The sequence below is a fragment of the Bombus bifarius genome, unplaced genomic scaffold (genome assembly GCF_011952205.1).
Source record: "Bombus bifarius isolate JDL3187 unplaced genomic scaffold, Bbif_JDL3187 scf7180000010271, whole genome shotgun sequence".
Classification (NCBI taxonomy): domain Eukaryota; kingdom Metazoa; phylum Arthropoda; class Insecta; order Hymenoptera; family Apidae; genus Bombus; species Bombus bifarius.
In genome coordinates this window covers 827,966-851,987 of record NW_022885586.1, presented here as the reverse complement: position 1 = coordinate 851,987, position 24,022 = coordinate 827,966, and the positions used below count along the sequence as shown (strand labels likewise).

Below are 24,022 nucleotides of genomic sequence, written 5' to 3'. Positions count from 1 at the left end.
ATGTTACAGGGCACTGAGAATATTCTAAAAAATAAATCTCTTAATTTTTAACACAACCGCACTTTACAAATACTAATTCCGTATGAAAACTAATATCATCCAAAGTTGTTCATTCGAAAAATTTCAACCGTGATACCGTGACTTAAACTATAGCCCACTTCTCGAATAAACGAATGGACACGACAGATCCAGATGGAATAATCGGCTATATTTTTAATAAATTTAGCGAGAAAACCCCTGGAAAAATATTCGAATCTCGATGCATTCGTCCGCGTCTTTGATGGTGAAGCATCGAGCGTCGCATCGTTGACTCGATCCGCTCAGATATTCCTCTTTGTACGAACGTTGGGCTAGCCGAGGCCGTAGTTTTCTGCTCCGTTTCGTTCCGTGGAAGGACGATCGCCGCAGTTTTTCGCATTGCACGGTGTCCTTTGAAACGACCCATCCGTCTACCGTTGCCACTGCGGAGTCTCGTCTCTCTCCTCCGGGCCGGTTTCAGTTTCTGGCTGATATCCAAAAAGCCGTAGCCCTTTTGCTAACTTTCGCCCATCGCGAGGCTCTGTCCTTCTGTTTTTCCCCGGCTGTGGCTCGTTCGTGACATCGAGTGACCGGATTTATATCCACGGAGAAAATGCCTAGTCTCTCTCGTCGTTTTAACTCGAGCTAGTTGCGCGTTTTAGTTGTTTGTTCCAACAGAGGTTCCCCAGACAGAGGTTCGACGACTCTCGCTTCGGACTTCTCTCGCTCGTGGTAGTTGGCGGTTTACTGCGGCGATTCTTTCCTTCCACACGAGTGGCGAATTTATGCGCCGCCAGAGCGGAGGCAGCCAGGGAAACGTCCGCGTTAGGAGAATCGCGTTCTCGATAATTCTCGCTGATTTGTCGTTCGCCTTCCGCACGTGTGTTTATCGGGGCTTGTATCGTCTGACGTGTTCAGGGCATAATTCATCGGAATTTTTCACAGTGGATGCGCGATGCTGGATATCGAAACGAATAACGAGGAAATAGGGGTTCCTTGGCCCCTTTAAACACGGCTGTCGTCGGTAGACGTCGAAACGACAATTTTATGAAACATCGCTGTCAAATCGACGAACGATATTAAAATTTTAATCGAGCTTGAGATGCGGCGAATCGTTTATCGGCCACTCAACTTGATATTGTATTTAGCTTTGTCATTTCCTTGCATTCGCTGGGATTTATGGAAATCTACTCGTGCTTAAACAGTTAATGAGAATATTCTATCGAGAATTTCATTATTGGAGTTGATTAGTTGGATTCCAGAGAGATATTTATCTTATCCCTGGCCCTGTTCCTCTTCTGAAAATGAAGCGCGTAATTTCTATAGATACTATTTAAGTATACTATCCAATAATGACGATGATAATCGCTGTGCTCCAGACACTGAAATGAAGTTTTCGTAGCAAACGTAATTCATGTTTACCGTGGTTGAATTACCGGCATCGTGAGCGTGATTGGATATTATAAAGTTTAAACACGTTATAATTAATTGTAGCGTTCGTACGTGTAATGCGAACGAAGTTCCCGTTTATTAGTATGCAAGAGATTTTCACTTGTGCTTCCATATAACGCGTCAGGGCAATAACTAGCGAAATAACGAAATAAATGTCTACTTTAGTCGGTGGAATAAATTTCCAATTATCTACCGAAAGATAAGAGTTCGAATTTTTAATCAGAATTATAATAAACGTTGTCACGATTCCGAGTAAATTGATATTTTTGAAACTAGATCCTTTAGGAATATTTGTTAAGAAAATGAAGAGAGTAGAAAATGAACGTTTTCGAAGGTCGGCGGTAAATTATCTCTACAGCAATTATTAGTTGCCCGGCTTAATTTGCTATTCGCATAAATATTAAAATAGTTTAGACCGAGCGAAGGTCGTCTTGTTATCGTAACTAGCTTTTTTTAAAACTCTTCTTTTAACCTTAGAATAGGAAAAGAATTACGTCCTGTTTTGCGCATGGTAAACCCGACCTAATCTTAATTATTCCTAATCTCTTTTACATTTGCAAATTAAACACCAAGCACTGGCGCACTTTTAATTACTCCGCTCGAATGCATCTTCCATCTAAATCCCCATCTTCGCGATTCGAAACGAACTTCCGAATCGATGGATTTATTGATCGTTTCAGACGATAGATACGGTCGGGATTATTTAAATGGAGCAACGTTACTAGGCGATTACCACTGCGGTCTCGCTAATTGCACATCTCGATGAAACGCTTTCGCAGCAGCGGAAAGATCGCGGTTCCGAAGTCCCTTGGCGAAATTTCGCCGCTAATAAACACCGTGATCCGTCGACGCAACCTCGATAATTGGCAGATATTCTCGATTCCGCCAAAGAGCCGAGCGTTCTCTAACGTTTTCGATGCAGCGTGCGTACGTTGGTTTGCGAAACCGCGAAACGAGATGGCCATTATTTAGACAGTGAATTAGTAGATCGTCGTTCGCACGCTCGAAAAGAGAGCACATTGCGAAATCACGTGAAAGATGTCTCTTAAATCGAGTAGTCGATCGACGATCGCTGAATCGTAAATTAACATCGATTTATGGTCTTGAAAATTAATACAATTGTCGATCTTCCTTATCAGTGGATCGTGTCATAGCGATGTAATACGACGCAGAGCATCACCTTAAATTCGCAACATGGGCGAAATTCTTCAAGTTGCCTCGTAGCGTAGACTTTCGTTTTGTACGTTCTGACAAGCATTTCCATTGTAATTCCATTTTTCATCGACCGAGAATTGCATATAATGGAGTATTCAATTAAGATTTTCAATTTGTACGTTCTAGTTGCCTGATTCTTAATCTTGATCAGCGCGTTTGATAATGAAGGAATATCGAAACACGTAGTTCTGCTATTAATTCCATGCGCTTGCACAGTAGCGTTTACGTAACGGGGAACAACAATTTTCCTAACGTTCTAGAAAGCTTAAGAATATAGTAAACTTCCAGTTAGAATGCGCATCGGGGAAAGAATTCTGTATCTTATCGTATTCAAATAGTCGAGTGAATGCGCACGCGACAATGACTGGCAATTGTTGGGAGAACGAATACGCGCATCTCCGCGAAAGCATCTACCGAAACTGTTAACGCGGGTAAGTAGCGGTATTTATCGATCTTGGTCTTTTCTCTTTCCCTTTACGCGATATACGAATTGCATGAACTCGAAACTTGGCCGATACTTGACGAAGACCGATGAATTCGATTCATGGCGTTCGAAATTGACTTCAGGGAACTCGAAGTCAACTAAGTCTCTTGATTCACCGTGTGTTGCCAAATTGCACTTAACTTTCCCGCCATTGAGTGTTCTGAATGGCGAAAATAGGGAAATGGAGGCGTATTCGTGTCGTTCAAAAGATAAATGCCTTTTATTTTTTAATGCTGACTGTATCGAGTTTATCAGCGGTCTTTTTCGTTGCATTCGTATATTCGCTATTGTAAATTTTCGCGTATTTTATGGATATATCGATTACGAAGCTTTTTATTCAGTAATATTTCATTTTTTCTCGAATACGAGAACCAAGTAACGATATTTCAACGAACAACGATTTTTCTCTTATTTTTAGCACATCCTTTATATAAAATATTCGAAATAATACGTTTCTCCTAATAGGATTTTTATCGTATTTAGAAAAAAATTCAATTATTACGGGAAAAGTAAAAATGTTAAATCTTTGTGCTCGTTTACTTAAAACACTCGAAAGAAAATGTACATTTTTCTTTAATGGAATCTTCGTCTTATCATCGAAAGAGATCGATCCTTCTGAAAGGAAATCAATTATAAAGAGAGCGAAAATTCCATTAACTAGTGGAGCATCGTCAAGAAACATACAAAGAAATCTTTTCCTCCGAAGAAATCACGCTCCCACGATCACGGGGATAATAACTCCGACCATAGTATTTCCATCGAAAAGAAATTCGCCCGAAAAGAATCGAACAGAGACGGAGAAATAACATTGTAATTTAAGAAATCTCGTTTGAAGATCGGCGATAGGATCTCGGATCGATCTGGGGCACAGGGGCAAGAAGGAGGACGAAAACTCCTCGAGTAAATAGAAACTGATGAATCTCGGCTCGGTTAGAATCGTCGCGAGTAACATTCATTGAGATACGGGGGCAGGGGGCTCGAATTAGTTTCCGGCCTCTTCAGCTGTTTTTAACGAAAGCAATTTCCTCGAAAGCAGCGACAAGCTTCGACGAAGTTGTTGGGCGAGGTCTGGCTACGCGGGCTGTTGCTTGGATCGTGGAAAACGTCCTTTTTATAAAACCTGTCGCTTTCATAATATGCTAATGCCGCTCGCAGAAAAATTCGATACCGTGAAAGTACGCGAGAAATTTTATGTGACGGGCCACCCAGTGCGGTTTCGCTTTTCGAAGATCAAAAGACCGCGTTGCATAGTTGCTGCAGCAGCTACTTTTTGTTTTTTCTACGTAAAAATCATCTGGCGGATGTGCTCGAAAAAATGGAGAATATGTTAAATTTCTCACGATATTCGTTTTGTTCTTAGTTAATTTCGTTCCCTCGTTGACTCTGTATTTTTTTTATTAACAATCGGTGTTATTTGCTCGATTCGCGTTTTCGTGATGGAAACTCTAGATCGACGGTACGAACGATATTTCCTATCTCCTAAAGGTTACTCAGGTAGAAGAATAACTGTTGTAATAAATACCTGAAGTAGTCGCTATTGTTGTACCCGCTAGCTCTCAGAATCTACTTGGTTGATCTAAACGATTATGTCTCGCCAGTTCGTGGATGTGATTTTCTGTGGCAACTTTACGTCGTCTGAATTCTCTTGGCTCGATAAGCGCGTACGATAATCGCATGCGAATTCAACGAATTATTCTTGGATTATGAATCGTCGTATCACGGTGTACTTTAGATAAATATAACTTTGGACCGATGGTAACAATTTTTCAAGTTTTCGATGTCATAATAATACGTTGATAGCATCTTACACGTAGCGTTTTACGTTCTACTGCATTTACATAAGAAAAATACGAAATGAATTTTGTCAGAGATTAAGGTGCGGCCATTAAAGACGACGCGGGAATTTAGAAAATTTAGAAATCCAGAGACTCTTAGATCGTAGAAATTTCTCGTAGATACAGCATCTAAAAAAATTTATCTATACCTATATTTTCTACGATCGTATATTTTGATGAAATCGAAAACGTAGTCCCTTTGCCGAGTTCTTTGGGTTTCACCTCTTACTTTGATCTCTAATTACACGTAGACGCCCTTCGTTTTAGCAGTTTGTTTCGAAGTGTTTACCAGAGGTTTCGTTTCAATTTTTGTCTTCGCTTTTTCGTTTGAGAGGCGTTTGCGTTGCAACGTGAATTTCCCGCGACGAGAAAGATCTTTACCGGTCCATTAACGAGTCATTCTTCTCTGTTTCAATGAATGAAAAAAAGAAAAAAGAAAAGAAAGGAACAGGGGAAAGAGGAAAAACGAAACGACCGAGACCGAAGAGGAACAAACCTCGGCGATCATTGTTTCGTTCGTTTATTCATGAAATCCATCGAGCGAACCGGCGTCACCGTAAGAAAGCGAAGTTTGTAATTAAATCGAGAGTCGTTCCGTGATATCGTTTTCATCTCTCCAATTAATTTTACGTTCCACTTGACGAACACTCGTCCTTTCGAGGCCTTTAATTACCGTGCGAGCTCGATAATTACAATTTTTCGTGTTAAGGTCGCTGAAACGAGTCGCTCGACGGTATCCGGTTTGGCCAAAATTTTTCTAATTAACAAGATTCGAATCCTTCGACGATCTTGTCAAGATTCTTCCGATCCAATGTTGCAATTACAACTGGAGAAGAAGATGCTTTAACTACCCCGAACTTTAAAATGACGAGGGAGGAAGCCTTCGTTCGACCGTAGGTATTCTTCTTAAGTTTATCGAGTCGACTAATGAAAGAAGTTTGTGTAATCGAAATATTTGTAATTAAGAGAGTCGCTACGCTGTATCGATATTCTTCCCAGACTCTGTGATCAATAAACTACGGATATTGGGGGAAATTCGTATTTTAATGTAATTGAACCAAGCCTAACCGAGCATTTGTTTCAGTTGCCAGGAGAAAATATAACGAATACTTTGCATATTTTCTATATTTTTGTATGTTACGTGTGCTATGTATATTTTTACATTCTAAAATCTTCAATAAATGATCCCTTTCCATCTGTCGCTCGATTATTTTAAAGCTATATTACCCAATATCCAAATTGCAACTATAGATGTTAATAAGCGATCTAAATATCTAAACAGCAACTGCATAAATTTTAATAACTCGTAATTTAGTACGCCGCTATGATTCTCTATTTGATTATCCAAATACTTTTTCAAGCATTCACTGACAAAACCTAACTGTACAAAGTGACTGTCACATTTCGAAGGGAAGCTCCTAGCCGAATGCTTATTCGAATTTCTACGATGTTACTCTTGACACAGACGTAAAAGTAATTGCGCAACCAGAAGCGGTCCTGGTACTGTCGGCATTCCGGCAGACTTTCTTCCTAGATGTTTGGTCGTAAAATATCGCGAGGCACGATAGGTCGAATCTTGAACTATGTGTGCCACGTGGTGAAGAGGATACCAGAGGTCTGCACGAGAGACCTCCGTCACCATTGGGAAAGTGTGCCATCGAAAGGTCAACGTTTACACGTTTCTATACAGAAGAAAACGTTTTCTTCTCGTTCTTTCGTCGCGACCGAAAGATCCTAGTACACCTCGTTTCTTCGTCTTTTTCCGTATACGGTTCTTCCTACCCGTTTCTACCGTGCTACCGTGGACATTTGCTTCTACTCTGCTCGCGAATAAAGAAAGAGAATTCTTTCCCTTGCTACCTCCAAGTCAAATATTTTTCTCATCCTGAACTCGTAGTTTCCTTCGACGAATTCTTATTTGTTTGCCGTGCTCCTTGGAGCGAATTAATTACGATAGAAAATCGATGTCCTTATATGGTGTCACTCGTTCTTTTTTTTTTTATCGTATTTCTTTGAAACTGTAGAATAGAGAAATTGGAGGAAGTAGAAAAATTGAATCTCCGTTGAAGCATGTATTTTATGTTTCTTTCGAATGTTCAAGCATTAAAACCTATATGAAAGAAATATACATATTAATAAGCAAAGTCCAAGAGAAAGAAATAAAAAGAAACGTACGGAAGAAAGTATAGTCCATCGAGATCCTTCTCTTCACTTCCAAAATATCAAAGAAGCAAAAAAAGGAAGGAATTGCTCGTATATGTGGGAGGTTTCCCGAGAGGTTCGGGCGTATTATAAAGGGAATACGAACGAGGAAGAGAGAAAAGCGAAGCAGGAGCAGAACGGAGGCAAAGGTCCCTCGCAATTACCGCGATCCACGACGCTGGAACTGATCCGCTCTCGAAAACTGGTCACGTATCTTTACCTGGACACTCAATCGGCCGGTTCTTCTCCTGTTCGCCCTCTTCTTGCTCTTCTTTCTTGTTCCTTCCTTTTTCGTGGATCACGGTCGGGATTAGAGGAAGAGTCCATTAAAGGGAGACTGTGCAGTTGCAAAGCCAGTGGAGCGTGATCGTCTCTCTGGCGATCGGCCAGAATCCGCGAACAGGTTCGCGATATTCCTGCATCGATTTGTCCCGCGTGATTCTCTGCGAGGCATTAATAAAAGATTTGTCGATATCGAGTCGCGTTACCATCGCCTCGCGAACTCGTTTCACGCCGTTTCAACCTGGACGAGTTCGTTTCGATTCTAGATACCCGAAAGCTACCACTTCGTGCTGTCGAGATTCGTTCGAAGATTCGGAAGCTGGTGGAAGGTCTGATCCGGCCGATGAGATTGTGGCTTGATGGGATTTAGTTGTTGGGAAAATTGGGTATTGTGTGGTGAGAAATTAGGGCTTTGGATGAAAATTCGGCAGGCTTAGCAGGCTTGGCAGTTTAATCGACGAGATTGTCGGTTGATGGAATTTTTTTTTTTGTTGGAAAAATTACGTATCGCGTCGTCAGGAGTCGACAGTTTGATCGGGTAACTGAGAGATCTAGTCATCGAGTCGCGAGTTAGTGGATGTCGGACGAATCTTTAGAAGTTAGGGGCTTGTATGTGGAGATTTAATGAACTAGTTCAGGGGATGTGGCATTGGAAAATGAGTTCCGAGTACTTTATAGGGATTTTACGAGGAAATTTGAACAATTATAGAACACAGAGTAAGTAGAGCGTTAAATCAAGGATTATTGCTTGAAATATTGATTTCGAGAAGGGAATATATTTTAGCAGTAGGAAAACGCGTTAAATCCTCTGTTTGATTCAATAATTTATCATTAATAACGTAAAATACAGAGTTTGAATTTGCCGGAAAACAAAGAAAATGCTATTAATCAAACAACATTGAGCAACATTGATATTCTTCAAAGGTTAATCCGTTTCATTTATCACCGGACGAACAAATCCGTTTACAAAGTTACGCAACAATAATTACCAAGACAATGAAAAAGTATCGGATTTCATTTTCTCCCACTACGTGTGTAATTATAAATACGCCCGAAAATAAATCTGACCGCGTTTAAACATCAGCTGGAAATGAATATCGCAATGTGATACCACGGACCATCGAAATAATCGGAAACGTTCAATTTGCGTGCACAGATGCGGCCTCTTTTTTTTTCTTCCACGATTATATCTTCAATTTTCGATCGAAATCGCTTGGAAATTAATAAACGCGGTAAATAGAAGCGTAAAGCTCGAAGTAACGCTATGAATATTTGCAAACCACGTGCATGGTGACTACAAGGTATCGCACCCACCGTAATTAGCCATAACGATGTATGCACGCGCCAGCGTAACACGCAGATTGCGTAAATTGCGGACTTATCCGAATTACACAGCAAAATTATTTCCATGCAGTTGATTACTACCGCCTAGATCGGAACAGCCGAAATCAATGACGTTAATTTATGGGCGAATCGTGGTTAAGCGCCACGTGAATTCGATTTAACGACGCTAGGTAACGTAGTCGACGATTTTTGAGTGAGAGGAACATTTTGGGATTTGTCCGATATTTTGGATTCGTCTTTTAAGATTCTGTTTGCTCGTGATTTAAAATTTTTTTTTTTTTTTGCAAATTCAATAATAATTGTCCGTTTACTGCAATTATATTTAACGACAAAAGTGTCGTCTATGTCTTCAATCACGAGTTATTACTTAATAGAAGATGAAGGAGCAAAATGATATTGTAAATGACAGAGAAAGTTCGAAAGTCGTGTGATTACGAAGGTACCTCGGTGCAAATGGTTGCCTAACCTGTGTCACGAAAGCTAAAAATGGCATCGAGTTTCGACAATCCACAGACGGCTAGTCTAATTTAGTAGATTGCTTGTCCCCAGACGAGAAAGCTCGTGGCTGCGTTAAATTAGACAGGTACTCTCGAGAATAGGCACTACATAGGTATCGTATTTGTCCGTTTTGACACAGAGGTAGATACTAGTTATTCGAATCTTTTTTTATCTCATTTCGATCAGCTCTTCTCGAATTCGTTTGGAATCAAATATCGTTATTTATAAATTATAAATTATTATCGTTATTTATAAATTATTCGCGTTCCTTATTCGCTTACACATGTATAAAAAAAGAGAGAAGATTATTAATCACGAAATTAATTACACACATTCAACACGGAATATATTCCTCTTTGTACAATATATGCTCTATCGGTAATTTTTTTCTCATAACGAATAAGCAAATAAATAAATAGAAAAACATAAATTTTAGCAACGTATCATAAAATATATTAAGCGCTAATCAATTTTCCGAAGCAGCTCCTAATCGAGAAAGACCTAGTTAAAACATTTCGTGATTCGTTACAATTCTGATTTTGTTTCTCCTGACAATTTCCATTCCAAGCGAAATTTGCGAACCAACCTAATTCGAAACAGAGAAACAGGAAACAATATTTATTAATGCTTGAATGTAAGTAAATATACATGGCGCACGGGTTCGTTTTTGTTTCTCCTATCGTGAACCAGAAGGTTTAAACACGGGTAGTAATACCGTTTCGGTTTTACATAGAGAAGGCAGGAAGGGATTCGCCACGAAGCACGGGCTTATTGTCGCGGAGCAGCGAGCAGCAGGGAACATTCATAAAGATCCGATGTCTCCAGAAGCTAATTAACTTTAACCAACAATCAACTCACCCGTAACAAATTCGCGATGAGGCAATCCAGTAATACGAGATCTCCCTTTCCACCGCCGTCATATTGCTTCATTTTCTCCGGGAACGAAGCGTTTACGACGACACAGAGCAGCGCCGCGATATACCGTGCTGCTTCACCTTTTGTTCCTTGGGACCGTGCTTTTCGCGAAACTTTGCTCTGTATTCCCATCCTCTTTCCACAGCTGCTGTCGTCTTTCATTATCGAGTCGTGCAACCAGCGCATCTCTATAACCAACAGTTGGTTCAAGTCGAAAACGCAAAACAAATTTCGATGCGATTTAACATGCTGGATTATCGATTTCGTTCTATTAGGAGATCGTTTAAACGGCGTTATTAAAGCGTTTACTCGATTTCGTACGATGTTGCCTTAGGAAGTTTTACAACCGAATCTACCCTTCATCCGTTATAGCACATCACAGTGTGACGAATGAAAATCGTATTAGTAGTAACTCGATGACGTTCTTCTAGCAAGATTGAAAAGCTTGTTGAAAAAGTCGGAAACGTAATTAAGTGAAAGAGGTACAGGGGTTGTGCAGACTCGAGGGACGAGAAAATATGTTCCAAGGAGTTAGAAGACTCGGAAGAAGTGCTCGCTTAGATTACTAAGAACCAAACCGTGCAAAGAATATTTCTTAATCTCGACAAAGCAGTCAATGAAACAACACAACTGTTTCAAGAAACTTTATATCGTTGCTGAAAATCTCACTGTTCTCTCAATGTTTCATAGGTTGCACAGTGGTGTTTGATGTATCCACCGGCGGGGAAAAAATAGTTACGAGGTAGTTTTATATTATTACTAAAAAATCTTAATGCTCTCTCGACGCTCGTTGTGCTCCCGCGGTGGTTTTTAATTTATCCACTCGCGAGAAAAATAGCTACGACGCCACGATGCTATCGTTACACGCGAATTTTCCCAGTTACTCGTGTCCCTTACAACGCGATATTTCCTGCGACGGGGAAAAACGAAGAGGAGCAGCAAGGAGAAAAAGAAGAAGTAGATACCTAATACAGGCAGAATCTCCGATCCTGCGAGGTTGTTTCGTGGAAATAAGATGATCTCCGCGTTTTACGTTCGTTGGTCCGTGCCTGGTTTCTTTCGACAAAATTTATCGTTCCTCTCACCGTGTGCTCCCCTCTGTACCTTCTCGACGTCTCTCATGCCGTGTTAGAAAGTTCACGGTGAAGATAAAAGCAAAGTTTCGCGTGTGCCGTGGGTGGCTACAGTCTCTGTACTGTGTCTCCCCTTACGCACACGCGTAAATCCGAGGATTATCGCGGTCTCGTACGAATCTGCTCTTAGGTTCGGCTCTACCCAAAAGAAATAGCTTCTATCTGCAGGTTCTGGTTCCGGCTATTCTCGTGATCGATAACTACGACATCGCCGGTGTAATTTCATGAGAGTACAGTGTCCGCTTATTGGCTCTTTCGTGCTTATCGAGATAGATGTCACGTATATGTATGTAATGTAACGTATAATAATTATTATTATAATAACGGTAGATTTTGCGTTGGAAATTTCGTTTGTAATTTTTTTCGATTTTATTATTCTACGTTCGGATAGATTTCTCATTGCACCTGTGATGCTGTTTCGATAGATCCGAATGTGTTATACCGTAGACTTTTTAAAAAAATATTAGTTCGATTCAGCCTCACTGGTTTCATTCAGGATCGTTTTCTATTTTCTGTATTCTCGCCTCACCTTTTTTTTTTTTTGTGGGATAAAGGTTCGAACGTTTGACCAAGCGAATGGTTATATAACGTAGCAGAGACATCGACAAGTGGGTGTAATTAAAAATTCTTCGGATAAACGCGAACGACCTAGTTCGCTGTGGGTGATGAAATAAAAGTAAAAAATTTGTACGGTTCTAACTTTGATAGCAATAGAAAGTTTGTTCGGGAAGATTTAGGCCAGGAGAGTTGCTCGTTCGATGCATAAGTCTCGACAAACGAGACACCATCTTGACTTTACATCTCGAGGAAGCCGGAGGGCTGCGTAACTCGCGTTTTCGCTGCTTTATCCTCTGCCAGCCGTTTGCTATCATAATACAGCCATGAATCATAGGAGAATAAAAGAAGCTGGAAGATCAGAGTCGTCCCTTTGCTTTTACCTTCCACGAGAAATTCTTTCCGCAGGCTGGGTCGACGGTTTTCGTAGCTTTCGCAGCCAATTTCTTTCGAATAAACCCAGCCATAAAATTAGCATTTTAATGGCGATTTTCCAACATGCGCGATTTTGCCCGCGACACGACTGCGAATCCATTCCGTCGGCGAGGATTCGCCGCGTTCCCCGAGCATCGACTTATTGCGTCAACGTCGCGGTCGCTTCCGGTTTCTGGGTCGATGCAATGATCCGTGTGATTACGTTGTCGCGCAACAAGTTCCCCGCCACTCGATCTCCGGCTTCTTTTTGCCGCTGCCTGCTCGTCGGTTTGAATATTTGTCGCGTGCTGGCAAATTGGGTTCGTTGCTTCCGGACTCGCTGCTTCCGCTTTACGAAACGCCATTGTTACGCCAGTGTCCTTTTTCGTTCGGTAGATATGCTCTTTTCCTTTGACGAATTTCATTTCCGTCTAAGCTTTATTGCTCTTCCTTGTGATCGTTTCTCTTTGATGATTTATGAACTTTGGTGTGAAATTTTAAAATTTTTCACACGACTGGATGGTCTGTTCGACCAAACACAATTAAAAAGAAATTTCTCGCTATTCTCGCTGCTTCGCGATACATTCCAAAGGACACAGTTTCGACCTCTAAATTTATCAAAATCCTCGTAGTTCGCGATGTTCCTTTCAACTTCAACTTTTAATATTCGATCGATCGCCTTTCCACGAACGCTATCGTTCAAATGTTCTCCGTTGGATAAAATCGAGACATTCGCAGAGCTCGTGATATCGAGTTATCAGTAACACGTACGAATTCCTTTCCTTTTGAAATGAAAGAAAAATACACACCCTCCCATCGAATGACAAAGGAAGTTTCGTGCATCAAGGTGAGGCACATTAGCAGGAGAAACGTAGATCATAGAATGAGATGCACCCTCGATTGAACGTTCCTGATTTTCATTTCGCGTGTTCACCGACCGAGGGGTTGCGGCTTCACGAAGGTCTTTCAACCCCTCTAACCATCCCTTAAATGTGACGTGGCTAATTACTGACGCGATTGTGATCCCGGCCAGACCGAAAGGGTGGAATTAAAAAGGAGCCTCGTGAAAGACGCGGATCGTTCAATTTTCTTCCTCTCTTTTTTGTTCGTGCCAATGTCCCTCGCGTGGTCGGTCGCACTAACGCTCGTTCAGTCGCCTCTTCGTTTGACGATTGTCCCTGGTATTCTTTTCACAAGCCCTTGCGTGGAACGAAACCCTTTTTCGATAATTGTGTATTAACATGTTTACGAGGATTGTAATTTATTGTCATTTTTCAACGTACTCCTTTGGCTTTTAATGACAGTATCGATCTGCTTTGATTACTTTCCTTTAAATTAAACAGTAAATTTCGAAATCGTGGAACGTGGCCATACGGCCGATACGATCGGGCAGGTGGCGATTCCACGTGTAAAGATACATCGAGGGAAAGAAGTAACATCGTACTTCTGTAATGTTTCAATTTTGTCTGCAGTCACGCGGTTTATTTCTCCTACGTTCAGGTTAGGTTAGGTCTATTTCTCCACGTTTTCGAAAACGAGGCGTGAAACAAAAAATATTATTCCTTCTTTCTTACTTTTACACGTAGAATCACCCTGCAGCTGCACCATCTGCCCGAAGAACACACACTACATATTATTTTCTAATTTTCTAAAATTTTTCGATCGATTTCTTCTACCAATAACATCCAATAAATACCGATCTCAGTTGCACAGATTGTTTAACAATTTAATTACACAGTCATCTTTCATTCGGAAGTTTCGTCTTGGAAACAGCAAAGCAAATTATATCGTGCCATTAAATAAACACAATTGAGCTATTTCTTCGCAGGGCACAGTCATACCTATCTCGTTTCGGGCCCCCAATGAACCATTTACGCGTGTAACTAAATAATAATCCGAATTAGAGGAGCGGAAGCGGGATTAAATTGACAATAGCGAGCGGTGGAACATTTGGACGACAAAAGACGGGATCCCTTTAAAGGATAGACGCGGAACGCGCGGTATTCTCTTAAACCAGGTGAATCACAATGGAGAATTGCTGGCTGAAGTTCTCGAGTATTATTACCTTAACAGATATTATATTAACTTAGAATCCTTTGAATTTTGTTAGTATTATATCGTCACCGTTACGTATCGAAGAAAATGAAGGGCTAAAGGAAACAATGGGAAACCATCGTGTACACGCGCTTTCTCTTTCCATTTACCCTTTTTCGCCATGCAGATCATTTCCAGTTTTTGAACTGGCGCTTTGACTGCCACATGGGATATTGGAATTTTCCCGGGGCTCGGTTCATCGTTGGAATGCCATGGATATCGTAATTTGCTCGTTTAAGGGAAACAGACATTGGCTGATGAGTTGGCCGAAGTTTCTCTCGAATCGAATTTTTTATTAGATAATAATTAAAAGCTCTTACGGTTAGTTATTAAATTACATTATTCTAAGGATTATCTATTCTTAGAGTTACATTTAGATTACGAAGTAAAATATTTATTTTATGAATGCGTGAGTTATTAGCTGTTCCTCTTACGATTTGCTATTCAAAGTAGCTATTACCAATGCAAAGGTCCGATGACAAGTGATTTTTCGTGTCACAGTTTGACTTAGTGTCCCGTCCATCAGAGTACATATTTGCATATCTTATTTCCTATGACTAAACTCTCGATTTCAAATGAGTTATCTAACAACCATTTCTTATCTATTCGCCTCTGAGACGTTGTTCCATTTTTTTAAAGTTGACACGCGTCGCGACGTGTCCGAAAGTGAAATCTTCAAATCTTCGAAAAGTTACTCGTCTGACCTTCTATCTTCCAACCAAACCACCTGGTTTGTCCGGAAAATCCGCTGTTTAATCTCGAGTCTGTGCACCGACCACAGCGGGCAATCCGGAAAACCCGAAATTAATCCTATCGACTGGAAGGACAAAAAGAGGCGCGTGTGTTCATCCTGTTTGTTCTTACACCAGTGTAAAAGCCTCGGTCTACGGTATTCAGGCTGTATTTTCTAGAAAACCTTGCCGGACGATCGGAGATAATTCTTCGTGGCAGTACACCGGCTAAACCGCGACAAACGCTCGAGCCGCCCTTTAAAAAACAGCTTCGAGGGGTGAAACGTAGTTAGCAAGTTCCGTGGCCAGGCAAGAGGGGGTGGGCGAGTCTTAATTAACTCGCTTCAACGGCGTACGAGCCTTTGCCTTTCATTCCCCCGTCCATTTGGCCCCATAAATCCTTCTTACGGGGTGGTCCCGTCGACCGGGATAGCGAACGACTCTTCGTAAAAAAAATTACTCGTAGTTGCGGAATAAAGGGTTGCGTGCTAGGAGATTTCGAGAGGAGAGTCGTTCTAAAAATATATCGCGCTTTTTTTTATCCGATGAATCTTCATGTAGGCTTCTGTCCCTCAGTTTTATAAATATCCTTCATATTTCATGAAGTTATCTTTGATAATAGAATAACTTGGTCGTTTGTTTACTATAAATCGTTCAAGCATCGTTAAATCATAAATTTCGTTAAGAATTCAAGGCGCGTAGTAGACTATAAAATTTTTACATTAATAAAATGCGAACGACGACAATGTCGATCCGGAGAACCCGGAATAACGCCGATACAAACTCTGATATACATAAATGAAATACGTAATTCGATATAATTCAATGTTCTTTGTAGTTAACTGAAATCGATCGTACTCGGTCATTTTCCTCCACTAAAAAGCTTCACGTACGGAATACATCCGACAGCAGCGACCTAATTCCTCACCCCTTTGTTCGTTACACTTCTTGTTCGCGGAATCACCTTGTGTATCAGAGACATGCTTCGCTTTCCCTGATTCCTGAGAGTCTCGGGGCGAACAAAGATTCGTCCAGCTTCCGACTGAACCGTTAAATCCATTAACCAATGGCTGCGCAACCTTAAAGATCCGGAGAAAAGAGGGAGACGAAGAGAAGAAAGGAAAGGGGAAGGAAAGGAGAAAGAGATGCTCGGGGGATCGCACGTGCATCGCGTGGCAAGGTAGGGAAGAAACTTCGTTATGAGAAAGCTCATCCTCCTACGACAATCCCAGTTGTACCGAGTACGAGGGTAGTTTTCCATTCGGACCTCGCCCGAACCTTCTTATGGCGAAGCCGGTCCCTTGTCATCCTGCTTGTCCCCGTTTCTCTTCCATCGCTCGATTCTCATTTCCAGGGAATTTGCATTGATCGCGGGTATCACGTTTCTTGAATTCGTTCCTCCTTCGTACTTTCCTCCTTCGAATTCGATCGATAATACGCAAGGGTTGCTCGGACAAGGGCAGATTTTCTTCGCGTCCATACACTCGTTAGAAGGATCGATTATTCGCCGAAGAGATTCACGTGCTTTGTAAACATTTCTGTGTAGAATGTAGGATTTAAATATGCAAGCAATTATGAAAATGCAGGTCTCCGTTCGATAGCATTAGCGTGGTTATTTAAACTTTAGTGAAATTATCGAGATGAAATTATCAAGACGATATATTATCAAAATTCTTGAGAATTATTATTGCACGAAAAAAGTTAAACTGTAATCGTGATAATACCATCGACTTGATACGACAAAATGAGTTATCTTCTTATCTACGTGTCTGTCACGCCTTTCGATCGCTATTTTATTTGATTTCATAATACGTATATTTGTCTTCGAAGGCACAATTTTCCGCGTAAGATACTTCTGATATCTCGTCAGAGCAGTGTACACAACGTATTGCATGATTTTTCGAAGATACGATCTGCGACATAAAATATAATATTCCATATATTGCATACTCAGTAGTAATTGAAGTTACACATTCGAGTGGCATATCTGCCGGAACAGTTTCATTTTTATCGGCCGTTACCGTAATGTATGGTATAAGTAAAGTGTAACGTGCTTCATGCACGTTGGTAGCTTTTCACGGGTCGATGAAACGATCGGCCGAAGGGGCAAGCGGAATTTATTGAAATTTCGAGAGTTTTGTTTTAAACCACCGCCATAGACGAGTGGAGGGAATAGGAGAGACTACGATATATTTCGTTGGAAAGAACCAGCTGCTCGAGACACGTCGAAAGTTATGGGTTTAATCTGCAGTAAGCTCGCCTTGAATTTGTTGTTTCGAAACACAGCCTATTTTCTTACAGTCGGCCGATAAATGTTCGAACCAATAATCGTGAGATTATTTTATTAATTATTTTATTTGCCAACTAGCTTTCAAACGACGTATAAGTGCTCCTACTTGATCATAAAGTTACGCTCTCAGCGAGGATTATTGTGTTTTCAAGTGCATTTCAAGTTAATGCCGGGTAGAACTTATCAGTAGTAGTCAGACACGTGAAGTAGTGTCTGCGGTAAACGATGAAATTATCCTCACGGTATTTCGAAGTTATCACGTAAAATGTACGTTATAAAAATGAAAATCTCGACAGAGAATCGTTTATTAAAGTCGTGACTGTCTAAAAATGAGTTTAGAAACGCGTCGTCTAATATCGAAACACCTATAACAAACCGCAGGCCATTTCAACCGAAATAAATCAAGAAACGTGCGATTCGGGAGCGTTCATGATCCCACGTTGTATCCACTTTTATCGGTACCCTCCAACGAGCAGAAAACTCGAGATTTACGGCCGCCTTCTTTCCCTCCTGCTGTTCCGTTGTACAAATATTCGAAGCACGCGTCCATTTCGGCTCACTATCCCGTAATTACAAGGTCGTAAAGCAAGTGCGCGGCCGATATCTGAGAAAAGAGCGGGGAAAAAGGGAGCTTTGGGAGGGTGGCGAAGAAAGGATTCACAAACGGTAGTGAGAATTTTCCGGCATAAAGGCGCAACAATGGCGGTGGTGCTCGTGAAACGAGCCGTCGGTTTCCTGCCACTTCTTCTCTCTCTTCTCTACTTTCCTCCTCTTTTTCCTTTCTGCTCCTCCTTCTTCCTTTTTCTATCGCCCCTTTTTCTCATTCTTTCTCCTCCTTTCCCTTTTTCCTTCTTTTTTTTTTCAAACACAAGTACTTCTGTAATCTCACGCCCCAGTAATTCGAACGATGTAATCTGGCTTCTTCCGTGGCAACTCGCCGCACGAAATTAACCTTCCACCGACTGCTCTCGAGATACGACCCTACCAAAAGAGAAAGAGAGACGAGGAGGGCCTTGAGAATTCGCGGAGAAACTCGGCGATTCGAGTTACGAGCGGCTCGTGCAACTGGCACGCCGCGAGCGCCGCGACGCCCGTGCCCTTCGAAACAGACAGCGTAATTACGCTTTCCCGGCGACCTCCGTGGCCGAAAAGGAACGTTTTAACTGCGATGTTGACCGTTTGCGATTCTGCCGAATGTACGGGACGTTATTTGTAGCGATGTTGGGAGGTTTAGTGGCGAGCCCTTCCCTGGATTTTTATTGCTCGTTTTATGGTGCTCCCGCTCTATTAGATGGGGTTGCTGTCCTCCCCAGTTTGTGGGGCAATTTTGTGGAACATTTTGGTAATAGCCCTAAACAACGTGGAAAGTCTGTTACGAGTGGGTTGATTCTCCCTTCTTCCCTTTATTAGAGTCCATCGTTATTTGGTTTATTTTTTTAAGCAAGATTCTGAAGCAAGCTGAGACGTGTAGATAAGAATTTTGAGATTTAGAAAGTGTGATTTTCGTGATACGTGGAGAATATTTTTCGAATGTCAAAGCTGTTAATGTTTCGAGCTTAAAGCGTTTATTCGTAAAATGGTATTACTCGTTCACATACTTTTTTATGTAAAACCGTATCGATACATATTACGCACAGGAGTAGTCGTAGTTGAGTTCCCTCTTACGTATTCATCTCATTATAGTTCTATTGTACGCTACATGTACATACATTATAATACTAAAATACATAAATGCGCAAAGTGCTTACTTCAAAACGCTGTGCAAACTATTACAGAGTAATCAAACTCTGTATGAGTACGATTACTGTATAATAGCTGTTCTGTAATAAGCGACGTCGCCATAGCGAAAGTATTAAATGCTCTTCCTTAATAAATCTCACGAACTTTATGATATTCATAGCTGTTACGTATTTCCAGTACTAGCTACAAGATACGCCATTAAAAATTGCATCGAAGTCGCGCACCGTCACAGTTACATACGTATGTATAATCGCAAAGTAAATTAACAAATTGTTTTTCTCATAGAATCATTGATTTAATCGGCGAGCGTGATATTAAAAGAAGCGCGAAGGGATTTTAACTCTGTTAACGAAACAACGAGATTGTATGATAGAATGGCAGACGTAGGAGTGCTCCTCGAAGCGGAAAGTCGCTATTGTTGCAGCCGGAAGCTAGGGAAATTCTCAGTGTGTTTTGCGCCGCTCTTCTGAACATTTTCTGCCGGGCTTTTTCCCTTCATGGCTGTCGTTTCGAGTTACTTTACAACATTGTAATTGTAGGTTCGTGGTCCGGAACACGTGCCTCGAATGCTCTCGCGAGATAGAAGTTTCACTACGTTTGTTCCGCGTTAGACGAAAATGGTTCTCGAAGCGTTTTAAAAAAACCATTCCCGCTCGTAAAAGAGTGGCGGGTATTTTGAGGCTCGGATTTAAAGCGAAAACAATAACCGAGAATGCTCACGGTTGCGAAGTTAATCCTTCTCTTTATCGCAGATTTTTCGAAAAATCGTAACAACGCGTACCTTATTTATTCGTTCGAATTAGAATTGGAACTTGTTACTACGCTTACTAACCTTTTCTACATGTTTCGCGATTTTTCGAGTATTCGTTTTTCTAGTAAATTAGCAAAGTCCGACTTTATTCGTAAAAGTTGTTCGTGTTAATGAAAAATCGCAAAGCTACTTATCAATTTCGCAATGCTTTGCAGTCTGTCAGCTACTAAATTTCGTCCACTAAATTTCCAAGCTCCAGCCAAATTTCCAAAATTTTATTTCTTCTTCCGATTCTCGCGCCATGCCCGTTTCAATCGTCGTCTACATGGCGAGCCAGTGTCCTGGAAAAAAATTGCGGAAAAGTCCATCGGTAACATATTCGAAGGTAGTGTGTGTCATTCGTCTTGGGAATCCCGATGGAATCGCGCGCACAGAGACTCGGGGGCGAGAGAGGATCGAGCGTGTGTCGCGTGACGATCGAACCGGTCTAAGCCAGTGCCGTTTCCAGCACAGCAAACAGATCTCTCTTGCTCTTGCTTGCCTGTCCCTGGTAGGAAGGGGTGCACCGTGAAAAACGACGCTACCTGTCCGAGGACCAGCCAGTCGCCCTAATCGATCGAGACGGCTCGATGGTAACCGGTAACTCGCGGACAAAAGCGGAGTTTCCGGCTGTCGTGGAACGATCAAGCGTTCCCCGTTCTTGAATGCTGAAAGGAAACGACGACGGAAAGGGGATGGAGGTGGAAGTGGAGGGAAAATAGAGCGGAAAGCTCCGTGAAAAGAGACGCGGGCATTTTTCAAGGGGACACAATGCCGAATTTACATCGTCACGGCTGTGATAGCGATCCTAGAAATCGGTTTTACTCGTTGCTTTTGACCCGTTCGAGCTTATTCCATGTCCACTCGCAGTCTTCTTTATTGCTCGACGATTTTGGGTACGGTCTTGGGTCGCGGTAATTGGACTTTGTTTCGATTCGGTTTGGGTCTCGCTAGTTTTGGGTTAGCACGTTCGGAGGACTTCCGATTGCGGGACAGAAATTGTTTTAGTAATCGAGTAAAGGTCTGGAATTTACCGGTGCTTTATTAAATTAACACGGGAGCAATCTCTGGTCAAATTGGAATTTGATTAGGATATAATCGGGAATAATTTATTAGTGGTTAACGAAGGTGTGTCGGGGGTACTGTTATTTATTCTGCCGCTGAAAGGTCACACGATCAAAAGATCTATTTTTCGATATAGGTCAAAAAACTTCATTCTGAAATATAGCTCAGTTATTTCTTACATCGAGAATCGAGGAAATTAAGACCTGGAAATGATATTAATGAATGCTCTGGTAAATATAGAGATATAGAGGTCCCGCAATAAAGCTTTGAAATATTTCTGGAATGTCAAAAACCACTAATGAACGAGTCGTAATATTAAATCCTTTGCCAATATTGGCTTGGACGGAAAGTTCATTCCGCTTTTACCGCTAAATCGAAGGATGTGTTCTCCGTTTTACGCGTATTATTCTTAATTAATGTACGGACTATTCATGATCGATGATTTTTCGCCATCTCTTTGATAATTTCGTCATTTCGTCGATGTAGAATTATTTGGTCCCCTGAGAAAAAGAAACGTTACATCCTATCCAAGTCGCACGCTAAGAAAAATGGATCGAACTTTCTGTTCAATTCAATATGTTACAAATCTAATTAGAAGAATTTACTTTGTCTCCGATGATTAAAGAAGCAATTATCTTGCTCGGCTATCGTTTACATGCATATGGAGAATCTCGATTGATGACGTAAATAGAATTATCTCTGTCTTTACTGATCGTTATTTAACGTTTCGGCACGTATAATACTGAAAAAAGTATCAGGGCAGCAACACGTTACGTTCTAATATCATGGTGTTTTATCTGGCAAACATTTTCGTATTATTTACGCGAAACTGGCTTTGGGATTTTAGGGATTTTCTTCTTCTGGGATGAGTAGAAGTCGGATATTTCCTCTTGGACTTTTCTTGGAATAAGAGGACGATAATACCAGGCTTGCTAGAAAATATCGATGGTGAAAAATACGTGAAACAATTTCTCCCTTGACATCGCAAACGATAAACCCTTTCTGGAATTTTAGAAAAATTTGAAGATTGAAATATAATGTTTCTCCGCGATCTTCTCAACTTTTATTTTTGAACGGTCCTTCCAATAGGCTTTTCCAAAAATTTCTTCTTCTATGAAACGTCGGTGAATTATCGTAACTTGAAGCAAAGTTTAAAGTTCTTCGATCATCGTCCTAGACTGAAGGTGTCGATTCAAAGCGTTTGATTCAACGCCAAGTTAGCGACGTCCAATTTACTGACTGTAACTACTAAGTGCCAGTAACTGCTCGACACCAGCAACTACTAAGTACCTGCAATTTCACTGTTAATGAGAGTTCTCCAGATGACGTTCTATCTAGGCAACTCGTATCTCTATCCCATTACTTGTCCCTCTCTTGATGTAATACGTTACCACATTCATCGGCAATTGAGCCAACAATTTGGCGATTATGCATTTTTCACGAGATTTCTCTTCCAAATAGGAAGCAGCGAAAATCGTTTCTTAAGATTTTTTGCGGTTTTCTGCAAAAGCGTACCTTTCCTCACGGCACAATTTTCCAAAATTTGCGCATTTTCTGCAAAATATATGGGACAAAGTCTTCGTTCCTGCGCTCCATTCTTCCAGACTTTGCTCAAAATGTATACGAAAAATTTCTCTTATAACAATGTCAGTTTTCAATGAAAAATATAAAGAGGTATTTTTCTGTAGCGCTCTGTATTTTTTGAGATACGTAGATATACATATGAAAATAGATCTTTATTTAACCGATGCATTTTCTCATATGATTTTTCGCTATATTTCCATTTACGTGAAACGAGAGCCAATATATAGCTATTATTGCATTTTGCAGAAAGTATCGACTATAAACAATAGTAAATTGTGCGAGGCGAGGCGGATCCTGAGGATTTCTAGCGAGATTCTCTTTGGTCGAATCCTATTTTTGAAGGCAGCTTCGCTACTAGTCGAGTTTTCGTCGTTGCTGTTGTGGGTGACCGCAAACGGTCTTGCAGAGGCTTACGAGCAAACACGAATCTCTTGAGCCGAACTACTTTCACTGCAGCTGTCGAAGTTCCCTCTGTTGCTTGCGCCACTGTGCCGCCCCTTGGACGCGGAAATTTCCAGCAGCTGTTCCGGATTAGAATTTAAATCGTTTGTGGCTGTTGTATCTCTCGGGGGCAGTTGTTGCGAATAATTGGAACTGTTTATATTTATAGTTGAGCATCGTGTGTTGCTTCGTTAGTGTGAATTAAACGCGGACGTGGTGCTTCACGCGTCGCAGCGAACACTTTCGCAGTGAATGCGGTAAATATTTAATCTTCCGACGATGTTTTTGACCCGTGTTGGCCTAATTTTCGTTTGAATGTATTAACTTAAAAAGCATCGCGTAACATATTGAAAAATTTGGATAACAACGCAACGATATATCTATTTTCTGGAAATAAGAAGATAGCGTACAAGCCTCGTTAGGTCAGCTAAGACGAATCATTTGCATTTTCACGTTATACACTTCAAACTGGCAATCGACGAATGGACATGCGAGTATGACAGTGTCGAAAGCTATCGGCCAGGTAATTGTTACATCGAATTTACACTCGAACTGCGGTTCTTTCCTGTCTTGTCCTTCGTTCTTCCGGCTCACGGGCAGGAAAGCACCGAGCTTGTTACCGCCGAACCATGTTGCCATTGTGTTAATATTTGAGGAAGCAAGCTTGACGTAGCTTGCTCTTGTTGATGGATGGCTCTTTATCTCTCACTTGCTCGTTCGATCAAATTAATCACATTCAGGACGAATAGCTAGGTTCGCCGAAGAAGTATCAGCTTCCTCCACCTCCTTCCTTTGTTTGCTCCTGGCTTTCCTTTTTGGGTCATGCTAAAGCTGCGATAAATGCATCACATTTTCCAACATGTTATTATTATTAATAATATTAATTATTGATGCTTGAATTTTACGGGCCAAGATCAATTATTCAATTCCGCCCTATCGC

The 24,022-nt window shown here is 41.1% G+C and overlaps 1 protein-coding gene across 5 annotated transcripts in view; it reads left to right on the top strand.

Annotated features, from left to right (window-relative positions):
- LOC117216540 (putative polypeptide N-acetylgalactosaminyltransferase 9) overlaps nucleotides 1-24,022 on the top strand; it is a 294,302-nt gene that overhangs the window by 102,659 nt on the left and 167,621 nt on the right. The window lies entirely within an intron of this gene.